Source organism: Maniola jurtina, chromosome Z (assembly GCF_905333055.1).
Source record: "Maniola jurtina chromosome Z, ilManJurt1.1, whole genome shotgun sequence".
Taxonomy (NCBI): domain Eukaryota; kingdom Metazoa; phylum Arthropoda; class Insecta; order Lepidoptera; family Nymphalidae; genus Maniola; species Maniola jurtina.
In genome coordinates, this window is record NC_060058.1 from 7,376,339 (window position 1) to 7,401,524 (window position 25,186).

A 25,186-nucleotide genomic window follows, 5' to 3' on the forward strand; every position below is an offset into this window, starting at 1 on the left:
GTCCGCGTGGCAGTCTGTCCGAAATCCCGTGAGAACTGTTTGATTTTCTGGGATAAAAAGTAACCTATGTGCTAATCCTGGATATTATCTATCTCCATTCCAAATTTCAGCCAAATCCGTCTAGTAGTTTTTGCGTGAAAGAGTAACACACACCATACACACAAACTTTCGCCTTTATAATATTTAGTGTGATAGTGTGATAAGGTGTGATAGCGAATCGTGCAATTAATAGAATAGAATTGAAGAATACCTATTTTGATTATGATTTTTATTTTGTCAAGATTGCTACCATATAGCTACTAACAAGGGTACTTGAGAAGTTTGCTCAAGTATTTTGTACAAGATTGTTGTTAGATAAAAGTGCCTTAGTCTATAGATAGCGCCACAGTCGAGTTTCATTTACCTGCTAGTGTATCACACTAATATTATAAAAGCGAAAGTTTTTATGTGTGTGTGTGTGTATGTTTGTTACTCCTCCACGCAAAAACCACAGGACAGATTTGCCTGAAAATCGGAATGGAGATAGATAGTATCTTGGATTAGCACATAGGCTACTTTTTATCCCGGAAAATCAAAGAGTTCCCACAGGATTTAGAAAAACCTAAATCCACGCGGACGAAGTCGCGGGCGTAAGCTAGTTGCTCAATAACTTAATATTGTGCACTAGATGATGCCCGCGATTTCGTCCGCATGGAAATAGGTTTTACACAAAACTCGGGGTGGCTCTTTTACTTGCCGGGATAAAATAAGTTTATAACCATCTACGCCGCAGACGGATATAAAATTATTTTTATTCCCGTAGACTTATATTATTCCCGTAGACTCTACGGGATGTGCTACCTATCTGTGTACCAAATAGATGATGCTCGTGCCTTATTTGGATGGATTTAGGTTTTTTGAAAATGCCTGCTAACTCTTTGTTTTTCCGGGACAAAAATAGCCTATCTCCTGGTGCGGGATGCAAGCTATCTCAGTATTAAATTTTGTAAACAGACAGATACACCTTCGCATTTATAATATTAGTAGGTATGGATTTATAATATTACTATGGATTGTAGACTTATACCTTGTCTCGGATTGTATAATGGTGTAAATAGATAAGGTGAACACAAGCACTTAGTGACATTCAGCCGAACTACATCACAACAGCAAAAAAGTGGCCGTGGTGAATCGACTCGCTGCAACTGTCTGAACTCAGAAGTTGAGTTGCCACAGAACAGACACAAATTGCTAAGAATTATTATAATAATAGGGAACGGCACTTGCGATGTTCATACCACATCAGTACACTTCCAAACAACGTCCATTTATACCAGTTCTGATAGGGTCGTCACCTGACGCATGTGAAAGATTTTTTTAAATATTGTATACCTACTTAGTTTTCGTAATTTCTGTATATCATAATATATTATCATCAAGTTTAATTTCATAAATACGAAAGTGTGCCTGTCTGCTACCTTTTCGCGGCCCATCTGTTTGATTGATTTTGATGGGTACAAAGTTAGCTTAAATCCCAGGGATGGATAATGCTTTTTATCCCAAAAAATAAAAAAATCCTAAGGTGTTCTTAAAAGCTCATCCATTTAACTGATCCCTATGTTTGGTACAGAGAGCTTGCATCCAGGAGACTGACATAGGCTACTTTTTATACTGAAAAATCAAAAATGGGTTTTTATAAAAAATCTGGATCCCCGCGGACGGATTCATGAATTTTTTTTTTTTTTGTTTTCAACGACTTTATTGCCGTTGTAGGATTGTAGCAAGTATGAAATGACCCTTATTACCGAGACATGATGATAACCAATAAAACATTCGCGTTTATAAAAACCATTGTCATCGCTTGCATGTCGTTGGGTTCCGGTCTGCAAGGCTACTTTGTAATGATCGCAGAGATTCGCTCCAGTGCACTTTGCTCTTGGCTCTACCAAAGAAATTATATAATTGCCAGGGACGTAGCTACCGCCATATCAGCCATATCAATGTTACGGGGCCCCCAGGCTACAGGGGCCCTGTAAAAGTGTGTAAGCAGAAATTCATAAAATGTTATCCACAACCTTTTACAGATACGAAAGTCAGAAAAGTAATCTTTTTTTTTCGGGTTAAGCCGGCACCGAAGTTGGTACACCACAGGTCGTCTCAGATTACCAAGTGACGCGTGACATCATGTTAATTATTGCGGCATTTCCTTGTTTAGTGAATGACAATTTTTTTAAATTAAAATAAAAATTCCGTTCCTTTGGGCCCCCCAAACACTTTTTGATACAGGACCCGTCTAAAGCAAGCTACGCCACTGATAGTTGCCTTTAATTATGTTAATTATATGAACTGCATCCGTTACTTATAATAATAAGTAGTAAGTACTATTATTATCATACTTAAAACCAAACTTACACAAATGCACTTACTAATAAATGTGAAAGTATGTTTGTATGTTTTGCCTTTGTCGCGGAATTGACCTTGACGTAAACAAAAACTAAGCTAAAATTTGCATCCTGAAGGTACGAGATTTATTTAACCCGAAAAATCAAACAGTTCACACGACATTTTTGATAACCATAAAATCCGATGAAGTCATGGGCAGAGCTACCTAGTAAATTATGTAATTATAATTATTATTAATCATCTATAGGTAAGTATATTCTAAATATGTAGTTATTTGTGAGTTTGTATGTACGAGTAGGTAGGAGTTAATTTCTAATTCTGAAAGATTCTGAAAATTATTTCATTGATTTATCCCCAAGTGCTATCACACTTCACACTAATATTATAAAGGCGAAAGTTTGTATGTGTGTGTGTGTGTGTGTGTGTGTGTGTGTGTGTGTGTGTGTGTGTGTGTGTGTGTGTGTATGTTTGTTACTCCTTCACGCAAAAACTACTGGACGGATTTGGCTGAAATTTGGAATGAAGATAGATAATATCCTGGATTAGCACATAGGCTACTTTTTATCCCGGAAAATCAAAGAGTTCCCACGGGATTTCGAAAAAGCTAAATCCACGCGGGCGAAGTCGCGGGCATCGGCTAGTAGATTATAAACTGTAATCACGTGGATGATATCACAGGTAAACGCATATTAATAAATAACAGAAAAAATTGAAACGAAGTTTTTTATACTCCCTATATATATTTAGTTGTGCTAACTAGTTTACTAATTTTTCAAATATAATTTTTAAATTGTTGTAAACTAGGAAGTACAAGTATTTACATAAACTACGAAGTAGGTATACAGCGCAATGCTCTATTTTATCAGCTGTAAAAGTGAAATTTCGCAAGAGAAGGCACTGCATACTGTTCGAAAAATACGCAGAACTAAACATGAACTGTGAAATGTACCAAACCATAAATAACGATGATAGAGCTCGCTAAAACTTCACCTCAAACACGCAGAAATAAATAAACTGACCGTCCATTGTTGATCGTGATTAATTTACAAACACTTTTAAAATATTGTAGTAGTATTCGAGATTTTAATTAAATAATATTAAATTGTATGGCACTGACAGCAATGGGCTCATGATTTTTTTAACCCCGACCCAAAAAGAGGGGTGTTATAAGTTTGACGTGTGTATCTGTGTATCTGTGTATCTGTCTGTGGCATCGTAGCGCCTAAACGAATGAACCGAATTTAATTTACTTTTTTTTGTTTGAAAGGTGGCTTGATCGAGAGTGTTCTTAGCTATAATCCAAAAAAATTCGTTCAGCCGTTTAAAAGTTATCAGCTCTTTTCTAGTTTTCTTGTAGAAAAGAAGGTTAGATAACCCTTAGGTTCATAATATTCAAGTGTCAATTGACAAATGTCAAGCTGTTGAAAGATGGACGTTGCCTAGATATACATAATTATTTATTTGAAAATGATGTTTTGGAAAACTCAGATACTTTGGCTCGTAGGCGCGGAATAGTCCAAGAAAATCGGTTCAGCCGTTTGAAAGTTATCAGCTCTTTTCTAGTTACTGTAACCTTCACTTGTCGGGGGTGTTGAAAATTTTTAATTTACACTTGTTTAAAAAGAATATTAGCCATGTTAATTCAAATTCAAAATATTTGTTTTCAATTCATTCAATTAGACTTTTACAAGTACTTTTGAATCGTCAAAAGCTTTGCTACGAGTGGGTACGACAATAGTGCAACTTATGGGGCTTAAAGAGCTAATCTTTCAGAATTCAGTCTGCTCGTTAACCGTTGAGTTATTGAGGATCTAATGATTTTTACACCATTATAATACAGGAATATGGAACAGCACTCTTGCCGCCCCTGCATCGAAAAAAAGCAAAAATGCTGCAAAAAATCTTATTAATATAGTTAAGGCATAGAGTATAAGCAGTTTTATATAGTATAAATTCTACAGGTTTCAAATAAATTTGATTAACAAGTGTAAATTAAAAATTTATTACACCCCCGACGATCCAATGTATTTGAGTTTTCCAAAACATCATTTTCAAATAAATAATTATGTATTTAGGCAACGTCCATCTTGACAGCTTGACATTTGTCTATTGACATAATATTATGAACCTAACGGTTATCTAACCTTCTTTTCTACAAGAAAACTAGAAAAGAGCTGATGACTCTTAAACGGCTGAACCAATTTTTTTAGATTATAGATAAGAACACCCTCGATCAAGCCACCTTTCAAACAAAAAAAACAAAAATAAAATCGGTTATTCGTTTAGGCGCTACGATGCCACAGACAGATACACAAATACACAGATACACAGATACACAGATACACACGTCAAACTTATAACTCCCCTCTTTTTGGGTCGGGGGTTAAAAAATAGAAAGGTTAATGATTAATTTCTATTATTGCTTTTCCAGTTAATCTTTTTTCTGTATTATTTCGGCTCAGCTATTTTTATTTCATTTTTTATTTTATCAATATAACTAATATATGTATTTACATAGGTTTTTGTCAACCATTGACACACTGCGGGGATTTTTGCCGGATCTGCTTAGTAGATTTTAATTGTTACAACCATAGACATACAATTTTCGCTTAGCATAAAATGGTAAAAGCTATACATAAGGAATTGAATAATGAGTTTCAAGAACTTTTATCGAGAAGTGACAGCATTTCAACTCCTCTCATTTTCGAATAAAAAAAAACCACATATAACCAAAATACACAGAACAAAAGAAAATATTCACATAGATAACCTACCACTATACAGATACACTTTGTAATAATTAAACTTATTGTCTGCTAGTAAATATAGCGAGATGATCTTTATTGAAAGAGATTATTATAATTAATAATCTTGATATTAGATACATTGCGCGTACAGGTGATTCCAAAGGTGTAAATTTAAACATGAAACCACCCCAGTGATGTAAAATTATTATTGGTCTAAGGTTGATAATAACCCTGTCATCCGATTTTACCCACCACCTTTGCTGAACATCAAAGAAAGTCTAACTAAGCCATGTGTGGTGTGAGTTGTGAATTTCAACGATAAATATTTCATGTCAAGTATTCCGCTGGAGGCTTTCAGCTGTCTGGTGCAGGCTTTCCCCCGTTAACATATTTTATCAGTGACCTCTTTTAATACACGCTGGACCTGCGATTACCGACCTGTTTTTGAAGCAACTTGACTTTCGCACTTGTGGCACTATAGAACTACATGAACTCTTGTAAACATAATATTATATTCGGTTTTTTTTTAGTGTTTGTGGTTATTGAAGTCGTTTTTTTTTATAGCACATGTCTTCCAGCATGCTTATATAGTAATGTGCATTTTAGTGTATTTCATCTGGAATTATGAGTATTAATGGGAATCAATAATTAATTAGGTATGTTACAACCAAATATCTAATACGTAGGACGTTACTTGTAACTTTGTAAGTAAGTTGTAGACGTTACATATAATGTCGACGTCGACATTCACGGGACAAATTAGTAATAAGCTGACACTCGATTCCATGTAGACATTACACTGCGATCAACAATCTACGATTAGCACTAAATTATTGTTGATTGTAGACATCACGTCATGTAACGTCTACGTTAATGACGTCAAACAAAGAAAGCTTTCGTCTAAGACCCAGTTGCATGACAACTGGTTAAAATTACGCTGTGGCTACCGTTAAACTTTAAGCGTCGATAAAACCCAAATAGATTTCATTGCTTACACTAGTCAGAATTTGCAAAGTTGTGACCAAAATTTACTTTAAGCCTTAATTATGAAGGCATAAATACTAAGTTGTGCATTTCACTTTGCTTTTTATTGGTGGTCATAGTTTAACGCTAATCATAACGTAACTTTAACTATTTAACATGCAACTCGACCTTATTTTATAATAATGTAAACTAATTTCTAGTAATATAAACTTAGCCCGACCGAGACAGCTAATATAAGTAGATATAAAAATATTATTTTAATTAAATTAGGTGACTATAAGTGTAATAATCTAAATGATATAAAAAACCTACATCCAAGATCTCAAGTTTCTAGCCAGTCAGTTCTTAGTGAGTTCAGTCAGTAGAGTTGTGCCCATGAACCCTAAAAAGTCCATGTTTTGCGTTGATAAGCTAGAACCACTGACCTCTACTGATACAAGTACACTGGACCTGCGACTGCCAACCTGTTTTTAAAACAACCTCGTTTTCATCATTTTGGCGTATTTTTAATTTTAATTTACAGACTATCGCTTGGCTGCAATCAGACCTGCTAGCAATTGATGATGCAGCCTAAGATGGAGCGCGCTTGCCTTAAAAGCAGCAATTGTAGCAATTGAGCGTTATATAGTGTCTACACATTACAATATCAAAGTAATAAGGCCGCCTTTGCACACAATTGTTTTTCTGTTTTCTTCTTTCTGTGTGTTCCTTTACATGTGTTTTTGTGTGCAATAAAGACTTCTATCTATCTATCAATCTAACTATATATCTATAGTGTCATATAAGTAACGTATAGGTATAGTGTCATAAGACCGTTTGACACAAAGTGTCAATTTTATTTATCGGTACGCTCAGTGAGGCGCTTTGAATCGGAACAAAAGATAACTGTCATTTTATATGGCACTTTTCTTCCATCGTATCTACTGGGTATGCTCATTTCAATGGTTAGAACTAATCAATGCGTACCATTTAATCTCGATGTGATATTAATTTTCCATACTTGGAAGAAGGCTTCCTTCCTGCCAAACCTTTCATAATAATAGATTCAGGTATGTACATAGCACATTATACATACCTGTCTAGACGCTCCATGCGTCGCGTTGCTGCCGCGCTGTCGCCAATTTTTCCTCTACATGAGATAACAATTTTTTTATATTATGTTGGTAAAATCATTTCCAAAAATCGGGCGAATTCATTATCCGTACTAATATTATAAATGCGAAAGTGTGTGTCTGTCTGCTAGCTTTCACAACCCAACATTTTAACTTATTTTGATTCAAAATTCAAAATTTACTAGTACTTTTGAATCGGTAAGAGCATCTACCATAATGATGAAAGTTAGTTTACTGTTAGTGAGTTTACTGGGAACGAACCTAGGCTACTTTTTATCCTTAAAAATCAAAGAATTCCCACGGGATTCTTAAAATCCCAGCCGTTTACCCGATTTATATGAAAGGTACAGAAGTACCTACATTACATCCCGAAAATTGACATACTTAGGCAACTTTTTATCCCAGAAAATCAGAGTTTCCACTCAACGATTTAAAAAAATCTTTAATCCTGAAGTCGTGGGCATGAATATGAGAGAGAAAGAACGTATAATATGAGTAATGAGAATGATTTTTTAATAACTTCAACTTGCAATAAATGGCCAGTGCATTAGCGACCTGATTAAAATGTCTGCTTTTACGATATAATATTCTTTGTGGACAAACGGGTAGACTAGTTAACGAGAAAACGGGACTTAAAAACCGATAACTTAATACTAATTCCTTTTCAAGTTGGCAGTTAGTCAGTTCTGATCTTTAAAAGTCTAGTGGGCTTTGATAAAGTGCTTTTATACAGTTTTCATAATATAAGTAGGTATAATATAAGAGTTATGTTTGATAAGATTAAGACTAAGAGTTTTAAGAGGGGTCTCTCCGTCACCCACCTCATACAAACGTAGTTCCAATTTCATTTGAATATTAAGCAACCAAAGTCCATGAAATTTTGCAGACATATTCTAGAAACTAATATCTGTGTCTTGACTGACTGACTGACTGATTGACTGACTGACTGACTGACTGACTGACTGACTGACTGACTGACTGATCACTTAAGTGTTTTTTACAAATACAAATTTGTTTGTTATAAATAAACAAACATTCTTTCGCATTTATAATATAGGTAGTGATTATGGATCTTAAAATACTTACAAGTTCAGTAAATTTCGCACCCTCATGCACTCTGCCCATACCCTGTCCCTTCACGGCTCATGCGCGAAGCAACAGATTGGCGGGGCCGCCTCTCCCGACTTCGGTTTGACGCCATTGCAGGATGTTTTATCTGCCACTATTCGCGCGCCGGCAGTTCTTTAGTGAAGACGCGTCCTATTGAGCTTCAAAGTTGACAATCTTCAAGTTCGCGCGTTTCCTGCTAGTCAGGTAAGAATATTCATTGTTCTGTTTTATTTCCATTTAAATGTTCCTTTCAGTTGAACTTTTTTTCTTAAGCCTAAGATACATTTTCACTATTTTATTTTGCTCTTTAAATCTTTTGGCAAGCTTTTTAGTCGTTAAGGTCTATAATGCTTAACCTCTTTTTGTTAAAAACGTTAGGCATTTTAATTTCGCCTTTTTCGGTTCGAATATAATTCACTAGATGATACGACTTTGTCCGTTTCGATTTAGGTTTTTTCGAAATTCCGAGGAAATCCTTCGATTTTCAGGGATAAAAGTAGCCTATATCCGAGTTCCGCGTGCAAGCTATATCTGTATCAAATAGACGATGCCGCGACTTCATCCACATTGACTCAGGTTTTTAGAAACCCTTTGAGAGCTCTTTGCTTTTCTGGAACAAAAAATATATAGGCTCTCAAAGGGTTATGTCTATCCCCGGGATGAAAGCTATCTCGTACCTACCAAACGTCGAAATTGGTTAAACGGATGGGTAGTGTACAAACTAGTTGACAGACAGACAGACACACATTTACATTTTTTAATATTAATAAATAGTAAGGAAGAATATAAATTTGAGTAACATAGAATCATAAGTTTAGAGTTCCGTACAAACATAGAAACAATTAAATTAAAACGACGTGAAAATATTTTTGTTAATTTGGTCAAGTCTCAGGTTTCAGGCTGTAAAACTCAATTGGGAGAAAAGGCTACAAAAAGAAGCTGAATTTCAGTCTTCACAAAATATACCTACCATAATAATATATGTTGCCATAGCAAACAATCGTAACCTTAAAATAGAATAATAGTTATGGAGACTCTACAACTAAATTTTTAAGTGGGAATTTTAAAAATTTACATCTTTATGTAACTTTTTAGATAGTACTTCGGTGTCAGGTTTTTTAAGTTAAAAATTAAAAATGAGTTGTTACTTACCTACTCTCTTAGATTTAACATACACATTTTATTTTAACTCAGAAGGTAACAAAATAACGAGCTTACATGATCTAAAAATATTTGCAACACTAATGACCCTCCGTCTCCCATGTTTTTACCTCATACGTAAAACATGCTCGTCAAAGGACTTTGCGGTTAAAGCTGCAGAAATTTCCCGAGGTTTCTGTTACTTACGCTATAATATTATGTAGATTGTAGGTATACATGTAAAACTATAATTACTTAATTATTTTTTACAATAAATATACTTTGTCCTATACGTATTGAAATCATGAGTTAAGATTGTTAATAAACCAATATATTAACTAAGTATTCCTAAAAGGCCGGCAACGCATTGGTGGTTCCTCTGGTGCTGCAAATGTTCATGGGCAGTGGTAATCACTTAACATTAGGTGACCCGCCTGCTAGGTTACTCGCAATTCAACAGCATTCATTTTTATTTTTTTGAGAGCTAAGTTTTTACTTTACGCACTCTTATTTATTTGAGGTGTTGCGCTTTAGCTCCACTTTTCTGTTTCCGAAGCCCTGATACCGCCGATTCAGAGCATTGATTACGGACTGAAAACCACAATATTATATGATATACTTGTATGAACTCTTGCCCACTGTGTTCGACCTGAATCTGCAAGCAACAATATGCAGAAGCGGACGCAGTATAAAATTGCCATTCAGATTCGATCCGAGTTTTCTAGATCTGAATTTACTCGGATGTGGATAGAATGCAGTGTGTAAAGACCCTACAGAGCTTTATGGTCAGTGCATACAGAAGGATCGGAATAGAGACAAGTCTTTTTAAAAACACTTAGTGCCGGCGCACGTATGGCGGAGCGCAGCGCAGAGCATGCCCGTGAAATCTTCTAATCGCGTGAATTTGTACCAGATAATGCACGAGCATGCGCGGTACTACGCGCGGATGCGCGAGTATCTGCACGGATGCACAATTGATTTTAGATATTATTTCAATGAAGATAATGTCGATAATATTTTGACTGTGAAAAATGCTCTGCGCTGCGCTCCGCCATATTTCCCCCGGCTCTTAAACTTAGCTGTTTGTACGTGGACATACGGTGAAACTATGACTCAAAGGACGCTATCTAAACAATCTTTTTACATTTCACTCGCATTTTAACCTAATTGGATAATTTGTATTTTGTGGCTCCAGCGTCTTATTGCATCCTAATAGTTTTGGGATCTTGCTTGTATGCGATCTCCTTAATATAGCCATAACTTTTAGCGGTTTCTACACGGAACGCTAAGCTCTTAATTTAAGAAACATGGATTTTCCTGTAGGTAGAGAAATAAAAGGGAACCTGCGGGATTTAAGCGAACTAAAAATAAACCAGTAATATAGAGGTCAAAAGTCGCAGATTTTGCAAATGGACAAAGTTATGTTGACTTAAAAAACCTTTTTTTTAAACTGTAAATAATATAATAACTTTAATATTTCATTTTATGGATCTATTTTTTTAAATTGAAAAATACTAACTATTCTATTCTAATCCATTTGCAAATAACTAATTATTATTGTACCATTTTTGCAAGGTACCTGTAAGTTGTAACTCCTTTGTGTGGTTGAATATAATATTATAATAATAACATGATCCCGAAGAAAATCTTAGCTCTCCCAAGAATTATTATTTCCTACATTTATGGATCTACCATTGCAAAATTTTAAAAGGTTATTTGATTTATTATAACAAAGTATCACTGCTAGATATCGTGCCATGTACTACTAGCTTTGCCCGGAATGCGTTGTAACTTGTAGAAGAAAAAAACCGGCCAAGTGCGAGTCAGACTCTCGTACCGAGGGTTCCGTACTCGTATTTATTCCGATATTTTGCCCGATAAATCAAAAACTATTGTGCATAAAAATAAATGAAAATCTGTTTTATAATGTACCTACAGATAAATCCCTTCCATATGATACCCCACTTGGTACTATTATCTTTGAAAATTTAAAATACTAATTACTTGTTCATGAACATGTTTTTTTTTTTGTGATTTAACCACAAATTCATGGTTTTCGTATTTTTCCCGTTACTTGTGCTATAAAATCTACCTACTTGCCAAATTTCAGATACTATTTCAACAGGAAGCACCCTATAGGTTTTTTTGACAGATATGACAGACGGATAGACAGACAGACAACAAAGGATTCCGTTTTTCCTTTTGAGGTACGGAACCCTATTACATCAATCATCGCAAATTGATAGACGATATTGTTTTACTAACCGAAACACCTATAGAATTAAAAGATTTGAGAAATTCATTTACATAAATAAATATTTCAAAAAAAACCATTAAACTTGTAAAAGTATTTTGAATCGTCAAATGCATCTACCACTTTAATTAACTGATAAATCTGAGCATAAGCAATCGAGTGAATGATATATCATTATTATGTGGCGTTACAATCCTTTGTAGTCTTCTGGATGGTTTTGGTCCAGGTCCATTGTCCTTAGGCTGCCTTCTCCAGTTCAATGTATTTTTCCATTATTTTTCTCCTTCTTGGCCTGCCTTTTGATTTTTTCTGCTGAAGCCTAAAAATGATTTTTTGGCCTTTGTGTATGACTCGCGGGTCTTAAAAGTTTACTGTACCTGAAAATGTCTTAGCATTCAACTCGTGGTTCATATTATGCTGAAATCCTACACGATGAGTAATTGCTCGTATTTATGATTTTTCTGCTTCTGGCATTCGTTCCAGGCAACCCGTATATCGACGTTGTGTCAGCTGTACCTGATAATAGTCCTATCTAGCTTCTAGTATCTAGTATCTAGCTTGAGACTTGTATACGGTGACTATAAGCGGATGTTACATCACAAGTAAAATAAATTCTCATGACATTTTGCAATTCTAGCGAGCATTCTTGCGAAGCAACATTTTTCTACGAACTCTACTGAACTGGACAGTTTTCATTGTTCTAATGCGCACTCTCAGCTTAAATAAATTAAAGCCTAGCAATAACTTGAGGCCCTACTGGAAGTATCAACGAATGATGTTTGTATATCAATGTTTATCTTTCAGTTATTAGTAGTTTAGTTCGACAAAATGAATAAACGCCTATTGCTTAATTTTTCACAATCGATACATTTATTCAAGAAGAAATTGGCAAATTGGCTTCTTACCTTAGACTATGATGAGATGATGAATAAGCCCTTTAGATTTTTATTCCAATTCTTATACACTCACGCTTTACAACACACGCATATAATATCTACGCTTAACTTACTTGTTATTCTTACCTAGCATGGTGAATAATTTTTTACTAATTCTCAGTTCTTACTTATTTTAAACTGTTTTTATTTTTAATTATTTTACTGTAAATTGTAATGTTATTTATAGGATGAACGTGGATAATAGAACTGTGACTCAATGTTACACTAATGGAATTTTATCGATTATTTCATTTTCGATTGAATTTAAAAAAAAATTAAAAATTGAATACATTCAAAAGAACTTACGAGTTTCAAATTCGTAACTTGATAATTTCGCATAACTATAATTATTTAATTTGTGATATCCTTACCACTACCGTACCTTTCTGCACAAATCATAATACTGAGGAAAAAACATTCCTCGATTGATGATGTTGCTTGAACGAGGTTTTCACCTGAATATTTGATAATTTTTGTAGGCTTTCCGTAATGAAGACGATAACAGTTGGACGGCTTCCCAAAAACCTGATGTAGTGTGCCCGTAGATATCGAGATCCTAATACCATTTTCACGAGTTTCAAACAAAATAAAACAACGGAAGGAATAAATTATAAGAATTGTGACTTCTGATTTGTAATGGACTTCTGTACTATGGATTGGATACTTAAATTTTTTTGACTGGGATGGGTAAGCCACTATTTGCAGTAAAAAATTATTTCAAGCGCTTACATAGCAATATTTTTTCGATCATGATAGACAAAAATTATTAATCGTTTATCATACGATGCAATACTAGAACAATCAACAGGTACTTACTTATAAATATCTTCAAAAAAGTGAGCTAACAACTAACCAGCCAATTCGATGTTAAGTGATTATAACCGCTAGTAAAATTCAATAGCATAATAATTAACGCAGAATAAAATAAAATTGGTCTTGTTTTAGATATATAAAGTTTTATATAACTGTGCAGTACCAGTAAAAATAGAAATACAATTTTATTCCAATAGACTTTTACAAGTGCTTTTGAATGTAAAAAAAATCTACCATTGGTTTAAAATGAAAGAAATTTCTTTTTAAACAAATGGTAGTTTTTTTTTTTTTTTAGTATCTACAGTTTATTTAAAACGAAATTCTTATTTGATTCGCGATAAAAGTTCAAGCTACTTAAATTGTCCTCTGAAACCTCTGGAGCAGTAAGCAGTAAATCACAATCAAGATTCCTCTCCAGATCCCGGTACCGATTAGATTTTCTCCCGTCATGACCTTCATCCTTATTTCGAACATTTTTCAAGACTTGCCACTTTTCAAAAACCGGCCAAGTGCGAGGCAGATATGCACGACGAGCGTTCCGTATCTTGTTTTTTATTTAAAATATGTAATTATTCGTTTACTGAAATTATGATTTCTAACTTCACTAAATTATTACTGACCTAGTACCCCCATTTCTACTCCTATCTCAGGCCCTTGTGTAATAATATTTTTTTCATTTTCTAAAAGTGCTCATGGTGTGTGACTAGGGATTGAACACGTGGGTAATAGGCCATTTTACGATCCAAGAATATCCTGATTGTACACAGTAGGTCATCGAAAATTATACATTTCGCAATGGACCCCATAATAGGACGTTTGTGTGGAGGGGTGAAGCTCTGGCGAACACATTTAAGACTACCTTACATCTACTTTCATGTCCTTTGAAATCGGTATTTACTGAAAAGCAGCTCTAAAAACGGAAAGACTGAAACCATTTTTACCGTTTTGGTACTGAACCCTAAAAGTAAACTTTTACATTGAAAAGTCCTTAAAGTACCAGTGGCGGTTCAAGGATGCCTCGTCGATCTACGCAAATGTCGATCCGCATCAGGCCATCTTATCTTCGAGCTATTCCGATTACGTCTAATTAGGGTCTGCCACTTGGAGTAGTTACTTACTCAATATTGAGCACCAAGCAATAATAGTAAGAAATTATGCGGTTATTTAGGAGAAACTTATAATTTAAATTCTACAAGAAATTACTAAACCTGAAAAAGCCATTTTATTTCAGTACAGTAAGGTTTAAGGTAACCTTAATAATTTTAATCTTTAAGGTAATTAGCTGACTGAAAACTTAGCCATCTCTCAAATCGTCTGCAATGACATATTATTTGGGATCATTAGATTCGATCTATTCCTCCTACATCAATGATTCAAGCGAACTATAGGTAGATACTTCACTGTTTTTCATCCCGGGGTCCCGGGATAGCTAATAAGGAAGAGATGCTTAGAATTTGTATCAGACCCATGTTATACCCACAACTGTGTCAAAACTTTTGATCTCTTTGGGAAGTGACGGTGCTCTACTAACGAATATGATCAAAATTTGAATCGAATCCTAATAAGCATAACAATTTCCACGCTATTGTTAAAAAGTTGGGGATATTTGATTTTGTTTGTGTGTGGTTACAAATTAGTCCATTATTTAAAAGTTAAAGTCGCTTATCTAATATTGCCCCAGTTTATATACACAGATATCACAGGAAGAAATTTTGATGATTTGGTTGGACATGTTTGTTGCGTCTAGTAGCTTCATGAATCATGACGTTTTGACATCCTCGTCTTTATAAAGTTCAGGAAAGTGACATTTCCCATCCACGTCAGCCCAGCCGTTCATTATCGCTGGCACAAAGCAACCGTTCAGTATTATTTCGTACATTCCGTTGGGGATCTTTTAATGATGCGAACGTGGGAACGATCGCAAATATATTATAATAAAAGTTCATGCGTGTTTCCTCACTCATAGTCATTTCTTTGAATGGATTTTCTTACAAGGCATCTTCATTCAAGGCGATAAAACGAAAATTCATGCTTTGAATTAATATTTTTCTTTCTCTAAGTATTGCTAAATTTATGAATTTACTGTACTTACTTAACAAGTAAAAGTCTAAGTTACCTTTGAACTGAAATTGAAATTAAATAATTACCGTAATTTTTACATTAACTTCTAATTACTCTAATAACTTAAGATATACTTATAAAACGGTACTTTTGCAACTTTTTATTAAAAAACATTAATTTAAAAAGCTTAAAAATAAATAAATAATAAAAATAACTTTCGAACGGCTGAACCGATTTTCTTGAATTATAGCTAAAAACACTCTCGATCAAGCCACCTTTCAAACAAAAAAACTAAATTAAAATCGGTTCATTAGTTTAGGAGCTACGATGCCACAGATAGATACACAGATACACAGTTATACACGTCAAACGTATAACACCCCTCTTTTTGGGTCGGGGGTTAAAAAATACACACTGCTACATGGCTTTCGCGCGCAGAGTCAGTTTACATTTTCATCACAATAAATTGAATAAACATCAGCTCCTATTTTCCTCTCTCTAGTAAATGCGTATTATCGTACTATTCCAAGATACTAAACTGACGGAATTCACAACTTGATTTAATGGCCCATTTCCTAACACTGTTTATGTATGGGTGCTTTGTTTTAATTCTAGCCTCCATTAATGGAGGGTCAAGCTTTTAAAGTTGTTATCAGTGTTTGGATTTGACGCCGAATAATCGAAGTAACTACGAGTATGTAGTGGGTCTACGACATTCCACAACTTAAGAGGGCTCTCCATGGTAGTTCTATGTCAAGTGTGAATGCATGCTGTTTCAATCAACATTTACTGGCGTGGCGAGACATACTCGAGACGATGTATATATTCAACGCAAATCAACCCTTCGTATTATATACATAAAGTAAGTTATTTTTGGTAAAGATAATCAATTTTTTACGCGAACTTCAAAATTATTAAAACGTATTTTTCAATTTTCTTATTTCTTATATTTACGCACGAGGCTCGTCACAATTTGCTCTATAATATTTTTAAGGATCATAACATTCAAAATGACAAAAGTTGCATGGGTACAGTATATTACATAGGCTACTTTTTATCCCGGAAAATCAAAGAGTTCCCACTCGATTTTAAAAACCTTAATCCACGCAAACGAAGTTGCAAGCATCAGCTGGATATTAAATACTTGAACAAAATAAGCCCTACAATCCTGCCTTTCAAACGAATGAATATTGATCTACAATATTAAACAAAGTGTAGTGGCAGAAACAATCGAATGAAAGTAGCTTTTGTCAGGGTTTTAAAAGATAACATCCGCATTCCACTGAGTGAGATAAAAATAAAAGATACATTATGTCGTCGCAGGTGGTAAATACTGGGTACACTTGGAAATAAGTAGAGTTTTTCTTTACTCTGGGGATAGTCGTTTTACATGTAGGTACTTCAAGTTTCTAATTTCGTTCGTCAGGTCCAGAAAAAATAAAACTAATTAAGTGATTTCTGTCTGTTCTCTCTTCCATTAAAATTCACGAGCCCGCGAGGGCCAGACCTTCTTTATTTTATAAAAGTTGAAAGTTTCTCTGCGTATTGTCTCCAATACAGGGAAGAACGATCAGCAACTATGAAGTTTCGATCAAGGTGGCTTTAGGACATAACAGGTAAAAAAGGTGTAAAAAAATCTTACGTCAATCATCGTGATGATGATTATGAATGCTTTCTGATACTTGAAATGGATTGCTTACCTGCTGCGCTTGTAATCTGTGTGCTGACATCATTGTACGAGTAGCTACATAACTTAGATCATGACTTAGGAGGGGTCTGTCCATCACTCGCTCCATACAAACGTAGTTCTAATTTCATTTGAATATTAAACAACCAAAGTCCATGAAATTTTGCAGACATATTCTAGAAACTAATATCTATGCCTGTGGTTTTCCAGTTTTCTGTTAAAATATTAGGTTTCAAAGTTACGCGGTCTCAAAAATTTATATACAAATCTTTGAGCCCCTATAATTTTAAAACTACATATTTTTAGAAAAATCTAAAACACAACAGGCATATATATATCAGTTTCTAGAGTATGTCTGCAAAATTTCATGGACTTTGGTAGCTTAATATTCAAACGAAATTGGAACAACGATTGTATGGAGTAAGTGACGGAGAGAGCCCTGTTAAGCTTCCTGTGAACGTAAAGCTGCCATACTAGCTTTCTGGGAACTCGATCGAATGTTTTGCTAAGTCTATATAAATACGAGATAAATGTTGTCTTTATTTATCTTGTACATTTACAGGAAGTTTATATAGGTAGCCTCTATCGTTTATCAATCGTCTATGTAGTCGAACTGGTTGCCTATTGTTTTTGGACAGTTAATTTAGCTTCGCGTTCATAATTCTCTTCCATTAATTGAGGACGTTTGAGGTTACTTTGATTCCCCTATAGTTGTTACACTGAGCTACGTTGCCCTAGTTCCTAAATAGAGGGCAAAAATAACTTGATCACCATGATACTGATATTTTCCCGGAAAAAGCAGCTTTTCTAAAAAACACGATATAGAAAAATCTCCCAATACCTTCCTCAGATCCGCTGGTAGGTTTTAAGGGTTCGAAAGATTTGGGTATTTCATTTTATTTAGTGCTATTTTTATTTCTGTTAGTTTTATGCACTCTTCCCTTCAAAGCGGTGTGATAGTTCAGTCAGCTCTTCGTTGGGGAATTTAGTAGCTTATGAGATATTCCTTCCACTTGGCTTGCACCTGTCATTAATTAATTGCGTCACTAGAAATTACTAATTTTCTCTGTTCATCCTTCACATATTATTATGTATTAAATTTATTATCAAGCATTGTCATTCGATTTTATTTAGCTATCTTGAATATTGCATTTTCATATTTGGTATATCCATGTTGGAACCTGTAGAGAGCGCTGTTGCTCTGTAATTTAATTTTATCATGAATGAGGTCTAACTTCATCGGAAGTGTACTATGAGCCTCCATTACACCTAATTAATGCACAACACAATAATATACTACTACATAAAACCAAAGAATCTACCCACCTTACTAGCTACTTATTTTAGTTAAATAAGTAGCTAGTTTAATTTCTGAGCACAAGTACAAAGGAGACGTAAGAAAAAGTAGAGAAAAAGTTTGTCATCTACTTAAAGGAAATTATATTGAGCCTGAATTGCTAAGAACCCTTCAAGATTCAGAAAACGAGCGCTTCAAACATCATTTTTAGGTCAAGGTCAAAGTACTGGATCGCCAGAGTTTAAAATACTTTCTTCTTTTGGACAAAGCCTTCGTATAATTATGATAGAACTTCATTTACAGATAAATTCGTTTAATCATTAATAAATAATTATTCATAACAAATTAAAAACATATTGGTATTCGTCATATTTCCAGAATGAATAGGTACCTACATAAATTACAAGTATGTGTGTATGTAAATGTATGCAATATGCATAATTTATGCATATTTACACATACATTTAAACATATCATTTGTCACATTTCATCATATATCAAACAATGTCTGGTGTCTACGAGATAATTTTCTTTGAAATATATAAGCCAATGCGGAAGTGGCCACATTTAATAGAGCAGCTGAAATTATTGGCATATTTTATAGCCACAGTTGTAAGTTTTCTCTCGCCCCTGTGTAATATAACTATCCTCATGACTCATAGGGATAAGCATCTGTAAAGGAATGAAAAGGCTCACAGTAAGTACAGACCAGGGCGCGTTCGGAATAGTCGTAGCTTGTATTAAGTTTACGTAGTTTACGTAATTAATTATCACCATTACATTATTACTGTACAGCAGTACATTGAAATGGAGTTTAGTCAATACCCATACTCTTCACCTTACTTACTACTTAACAAAATTAATTGTAATACTGTAGAGTGTAGCTGGACTACTTAAGTATACTTAAATTTAAATAGATATTAGGTATGTATATTGTAAAGCTTGTAAAATCCGTTGAGGATACTTAAGAGATGATGGTGGAAATATTCGAGAACACTGACGGGAAAAGTGCTACTAATTAATAATTATTTTACTCCTGGATTTACAATCCACGCTCGTATTTCACCTTTCAAAATGCGCAATGATGCCTACAGAAGTTTGAAGATAGGTACTACACTTACCTTCAAATTTTTAGCTTCGGTTAAGCTTTTACATTTCACAATTTAAAATTAATCCTTTGTTATTGTTAAAATGTAAATAGGACTATATTGTAGCGCCCTCCAAACATACGTATTTTATTTTCGTCTACAATTTTAATTTTCAAACTGATTCATAAGTAGTAAAAATAACTTAGGATTCACTAAAAACGTTTTAAGAATAGGAGGCCCCCTACACTGAAAAACTGGAATGGACTGGATTGCTTGCGATTGATTGTTAAAAGGAACCAATGTGTGTTTTTTTAAATACTCAATTTATTTGAAGAAAATACTTTGCCACTGAGCTTCAATATTTCGGCCGCCTGTTACTGAGCCGAAAGACCCCGGCAAAAGACGGAATTGGCTATTTGACATATCCGAGATTGACGCTACCATTATCTTACCAATATTGGTACTTAAAAGATACACTAGTAATAACACTGGTTTCTGGCAACAACTGCATTTCCTGTGTTCTGTAATCTCTTTGAAGGCGTTCCACCTAATTGCTGGAAATCTCGTACAAAGTACACACTCAGGTTAACTCAAACGGCTTCAAGGCTTTAAGGTACTGAGCTTTTAGTTTAGATCGAATATATCGGTGCAAATAAATCTCACATAAGCTTTTGATTTAATACATCTTATATACCCTGCAAGACATCAATAGCAATTGCATATCTGATGGAATTCTGAGAATTAATTATTCCTTGAAACTTTCATGTTACGTGCATGTTCCTCTTACTTCTCAAAATAGGGTTGTAGGGCGTCTGGATTTTCGCAGACATTCTTTTATTTTTACGGTCCATAGTTACGTGTAGGTAAAGCCTGTCCAGCTTTTATTTGACTTTTCGTCAGTGTGACGTGTTGCATGTAGCGCGTCGCCTGCAGAGCGAGCGAAGCAAAACAGAATATATTGTAGCGCTATTTGTACGGTCTGCCTACTTTCTAAACAATTTATTAAATATTAGAATAGGAAAGAAATCTTTCAATAAACTTTCTCTAGTAGGTATTTCTGAACCCTCAAATGCCTCTTCCACTGGTTCGGAATGCCTTTCCTACCGAAAAGTGCCAGCAAGAAACTCAATCGTTATTTTTACTTTACAGTAAATTATATTTAAAGTAAATGTAGTCCCGCGCATTGCTAGAGCGATCTAGGAATCTACGCTCTTGTATCATTTATATAAGTAGGTAATCTCCGAATGTGTGATATGCCTTTTCAGGACCATATTTTTAGTAGATTTTTTAAACTTAATGACTTAATGGGAAGGCAAGGCTAAAATTGATTGCAAATTTTAGATCTAAACGATTACACTCGTTCCCATAAACGACTTTTGAACTTTATCGATGTGAAGAGTCGTAATCCTATTACAATTTTTAGTTTGTCTATCATTTAGATCACCAAATTTCCTGTAACTAAAAACTCTTTTTGTTGTAAATATTATATTGTTAAGCTACTGTAAGAATATCTATTTTCTTATATTTCTCGAGGAGGGAATCCCGTGGTTTAAATTATAAAGTGTGTGTTTTATGTGTAAGCAATTAAAAAGTTTCACTCAGAAACACGGATCCGAGTTTATTTTATCTCAAAAGTTGTATTCAGCGTCAGCCTAATATAACACCGAGTCTGGTTTTTGTGTTTAGGGCCTGCCAACCCTATCTCAGTAGTCACCCAAGATTTACTCATTATATAAGATTTCTAGATTGGACAGTAGGAACTTGTCTTCGATCATAGATTTATAGAGGATTTGTAGCATCTTGTAGTGAAAATTTCATTGTCTATGCAGTATGCATGCTAACCATTAATCTAATAAATAGGTTTAATATTTTCATGTGATATGACTGTGGATTAGGTACCTACTGAAAAAATATCAGATATTTATCCGCAGTTTATTGCCTCTTCTGGTGGCAGAGCAGTTGGATAATTTATTACACAAAAATCATCTTGCTTGAGCGTTTATACTGTATTTCGATTTTCCACGCAGATGGGGTTAAACCCATTGCACTTCTTTTTCAAAATAAAAACAAAATATAACAGACAAGGTGAAGATTTTATTTTTATTTTATAAGTACATTCATACAAGCCCTACTCATGAATATCTCGCTTCACAGTTTAACATAATATAATGAGGTCCTTCAAAGTATGTATTTGTTAGGTGGATCCAGGGTTACTCTACCAATATTGACACAACTGACAATAGACCCCGTTTTGTGACATGCGACATACGATCTACGAAGAAAATCGAACTTGCTTAGTCCACGAAGTAGTCCTTTATTTCCCAATAGTTCAGTAGTAGGTACTTTAAGGTAAGTGTATAGATAGACTACTTCTGGCAATATTATGCATTCTTTGCAACTAGGTGTAGATTTAGCACAGCAATCTTCATTTATCATAGGTATATTTTTATGAGATCCCTAGTATATTTTCCAATCGATTAAATCTATACCCGTGACCTTTAAAATCGTTTTAGCGATGTTAGGCAATACATGGCGCTATAAAAGAGCTCTTCATCGGCTGTTATGAATTTATATTTCACTTCAATAAAGAATTCTTATAACCATTTATATAAGATGAAGTACCTAGGCGCATCACTCGGCCTCTTTCGATTCGATTGGTATTGTCTTAGAATTTCCTTGGAAACGCAATGATGTCACTAATCCGGAGAAGTTTGGAAAGTAAATTGTTATCAAAATTAACAAGATGAAGTTAAACAGCACTAAGCCCGACTACTACCGCGAACTTCCGATAGATAGGGATAGGTATAGTAAAATTGTTTTTATGTCGCTCTGTGTATTTTAACATTATACCTACTATTTTTTAACCCCCGACCTAAAATAGGGGAGCTATAAGTTTGACGTGTGTTTCTGAGTATCTGTCTGTGGCATCGTAGCTCCTAAACTAATCAACCGATTTTAATGTGACCGTACGTGTAACGTAACCGTGTAAATATTAACCCGCAACAATATCAATTATAAAGAACGGAAAGACATTGTTAATCTTTCATTGGAACGCACTATTGAGCTGTCCTGTGTTGAGCTGGAGCGCTATATTGTCGTCTGCGTGTACCGACCCCCCTCAGGTGACTTTGTTCTGTTTGAGGACGTTATGGAAGAGGCCTTGAGGCGGATATGTAGGTCATCAAAAAAGATATTAGTTTGTGGAGACTTCAATATTGATATTTTGCTTCACACTTCTTTTACTGACAGATTACTCAATTTATTTAAAAGCTTTAATTTACAGAAAATTTTCAATGAACCAACACGGATAACTGCAAATTCAGCCACTTGTATAGATAACATTTTCTGTGACTGTAAGATTGTCGCAAAATCGATCATGACGAATCTAAGATCCGATCACTGTGGACAAATGATATCTGTTCCCAGTGATAATCAAGACATAACAAAGTTAATAAAGTATAGGCCAGTAACCACTAAAAAGGTAAAGCAGTTCAAACTAAAGGTTTTAACTGCTTTACCTAAACTTGACTTTACTCAGGGTGGTCCGGATGAACACTATAATGCTTTTTTTGATCTCATAAACTCTCAATTTAATTCTACCTTTAAAATTGTAGAAAAAAAACTGTTTAAAAATCTTAAATTTAGTGACTGGGCTACTGTTGGCATCTATAAAAGTAGAAATAAGTTGTTCGACTTGTATGCAGAAAAACAATATAACTACACTCCCACATTTGTTGAATATGTAAAAAATTATTCAAAATTATTCAAAAAGGTTTGCATACAAGCAAAGTCACTGTGCATAAAGCAAAAAATTATTAATTCTGATAATAAAATTAAAGCAGCTTGGGATATCATCACGGATGAAACTGGGAAACAAAAAGTGCATAACAATAAATTGGAGCTAAAAATTAATAACCGTATTATTGACTCCAATATTGAAATTGCAAATACATTTGAGAATTTTTTCCAGAACATTCCAGTCATCACTACTAGTTCCCTTAGCTCTTCACCAACAGAAGCCTATGATCTTCTCAGGGCCAATGTCACTGAATGCGGTGTGTTGTTTAGGTTTGAATACGTTACTCCATATGACATTGTTAAAGTGTTCAAATCTTTACAAAGCAAAAAAACCGGAGATCTGTGGGGAATATCAGTAAAAATAATTAACAATATTATTGATATTATTGCGCCATATCTAGCCTTAATTTTTAATGAGTCTGTGGATACAGGCGCTTTTCCAGATCTCATGAAATGTAGTAAATTGATACCTCTTTTTAAATCGGGTAGCAAAAGTGACCCAAACAATTACAGGCCAATTTCAATTTTGCCAACACTGAGCAAGATATTTGAGAAAATCATGCTCAACCAACTGCTTCAGCATTTCAATTTAAATAAGCTACTCCATTCTGAACAGTATGGCTTCACTAAAGGTCGATCAACAACCGATGCGGCCGCAATGCTGTTAAAGCATATATTCAATGCGTGGGAGGGGTCACAGAATGCCATTGGTATTTTCTGTGATTTATCCAAGGCATTTGATTGCGTTGAGCACGAGACTCTTTTAGTTAAATTGAGCCACTATGGAATCAAAGACACTGCGCTTGGTCTCATTGCGTCCTATCTTAGTGATCGTATTCAAACAGTATGTGTGAATGATGTGAAGTCATCCGGATCAGCCTCACTAATGGGTGTTCCTCAAGGCTCTATTCTAGGTCCTTTCATGTTCTTAGTATACATAAACGATTTACCATATGTAGTCCAAAATATTTGCGATATCGTACTATTTGCTGACGATACGTCTTTGATTTTTAAAGTCGATAGAAATAAGGACAATTTTGACGATATAAATGGTGCCATATCTCAGGTAACTCACTGGTTTACTGTAAATAATCTACTTTTAAATGCAAAAAAAACTAAGTGTATTGAATTCGCACTGCCCAATACCAAGAACACAAGTAACATTAATTTAATGATAAATAATGATATTTTGAAAATGGAAGAGACTACTACATTTTTGGGGATAACCTTAGATGCGAAGCTGCAATGGGGCACCCATATATCAACTCTTGCTGGCAAACTAAGCTCTGCTGCTTACGCGGTTAGAAAGATTCGACAATTAACTGACGTGGAGACCGCAAAGATAGTATATTTTGCTTATTTTCATAGTATTATGTCTTATGGAATCTTAATATGGGGTAGAGCGGCAGATATTGGGAGAATTTTTGTATTACAAAAAAGGGCAATACGCGCAATTTATAACTTAAAACCACGCGATTCACTTCGAGAAAAATTTAAGGAAATAGGTATCCTTACCGTAGCCTCTCAATATATTTACAACAACATAATTTTTGTAAGACAAAATATTCTTAGTTACAAGAGGGTTGGTGATCTACACAACAGGCTGACTAGACACCGTAACAGGCTTGCGACTCCTACGCTCCGTCTCAGGAAGGTCCAAAAGTCATTTGTGGGAATGGGTATAATCTTCTATAACAAAATTCCTCAGTCAATTTTGGACTTGCCTTTACACAGGTTCAAAAAATCTATTAAAAATATGCTCTTGAGAAAAGCATATT

The 25,186-nt window shown here is 34.6% G+C and overlaps 1 protein-coding gene across 2 annotated transcripts in view; it reads left to right on the plus strand.

Moving 5' to 3' along the window:
- The window catches only part of LOC123880070 (adenylate cyclase type 6), a 155,854-nt gene that overhangs the window by 10,575 nt on the left and 120,093 nt on the right, over window positions 1-25,186 (plus strand). The window contains exon 1 of one of the 2 annotated variants that reach the window (XM_045927964.1): window positions 8,468-8,539. The exons of the other annotated variant lie outside the window; for it this stretch is intronic. The gene's annotated coding sequence lies outside the window, so the exon portion shown is untranslated. Of the gene's footprint in view, window positions 1-8,467; window positions 8,540-25,186 lie in introns of those variants that run through there. 2 annotated transcript variants of the gene reach the window in all.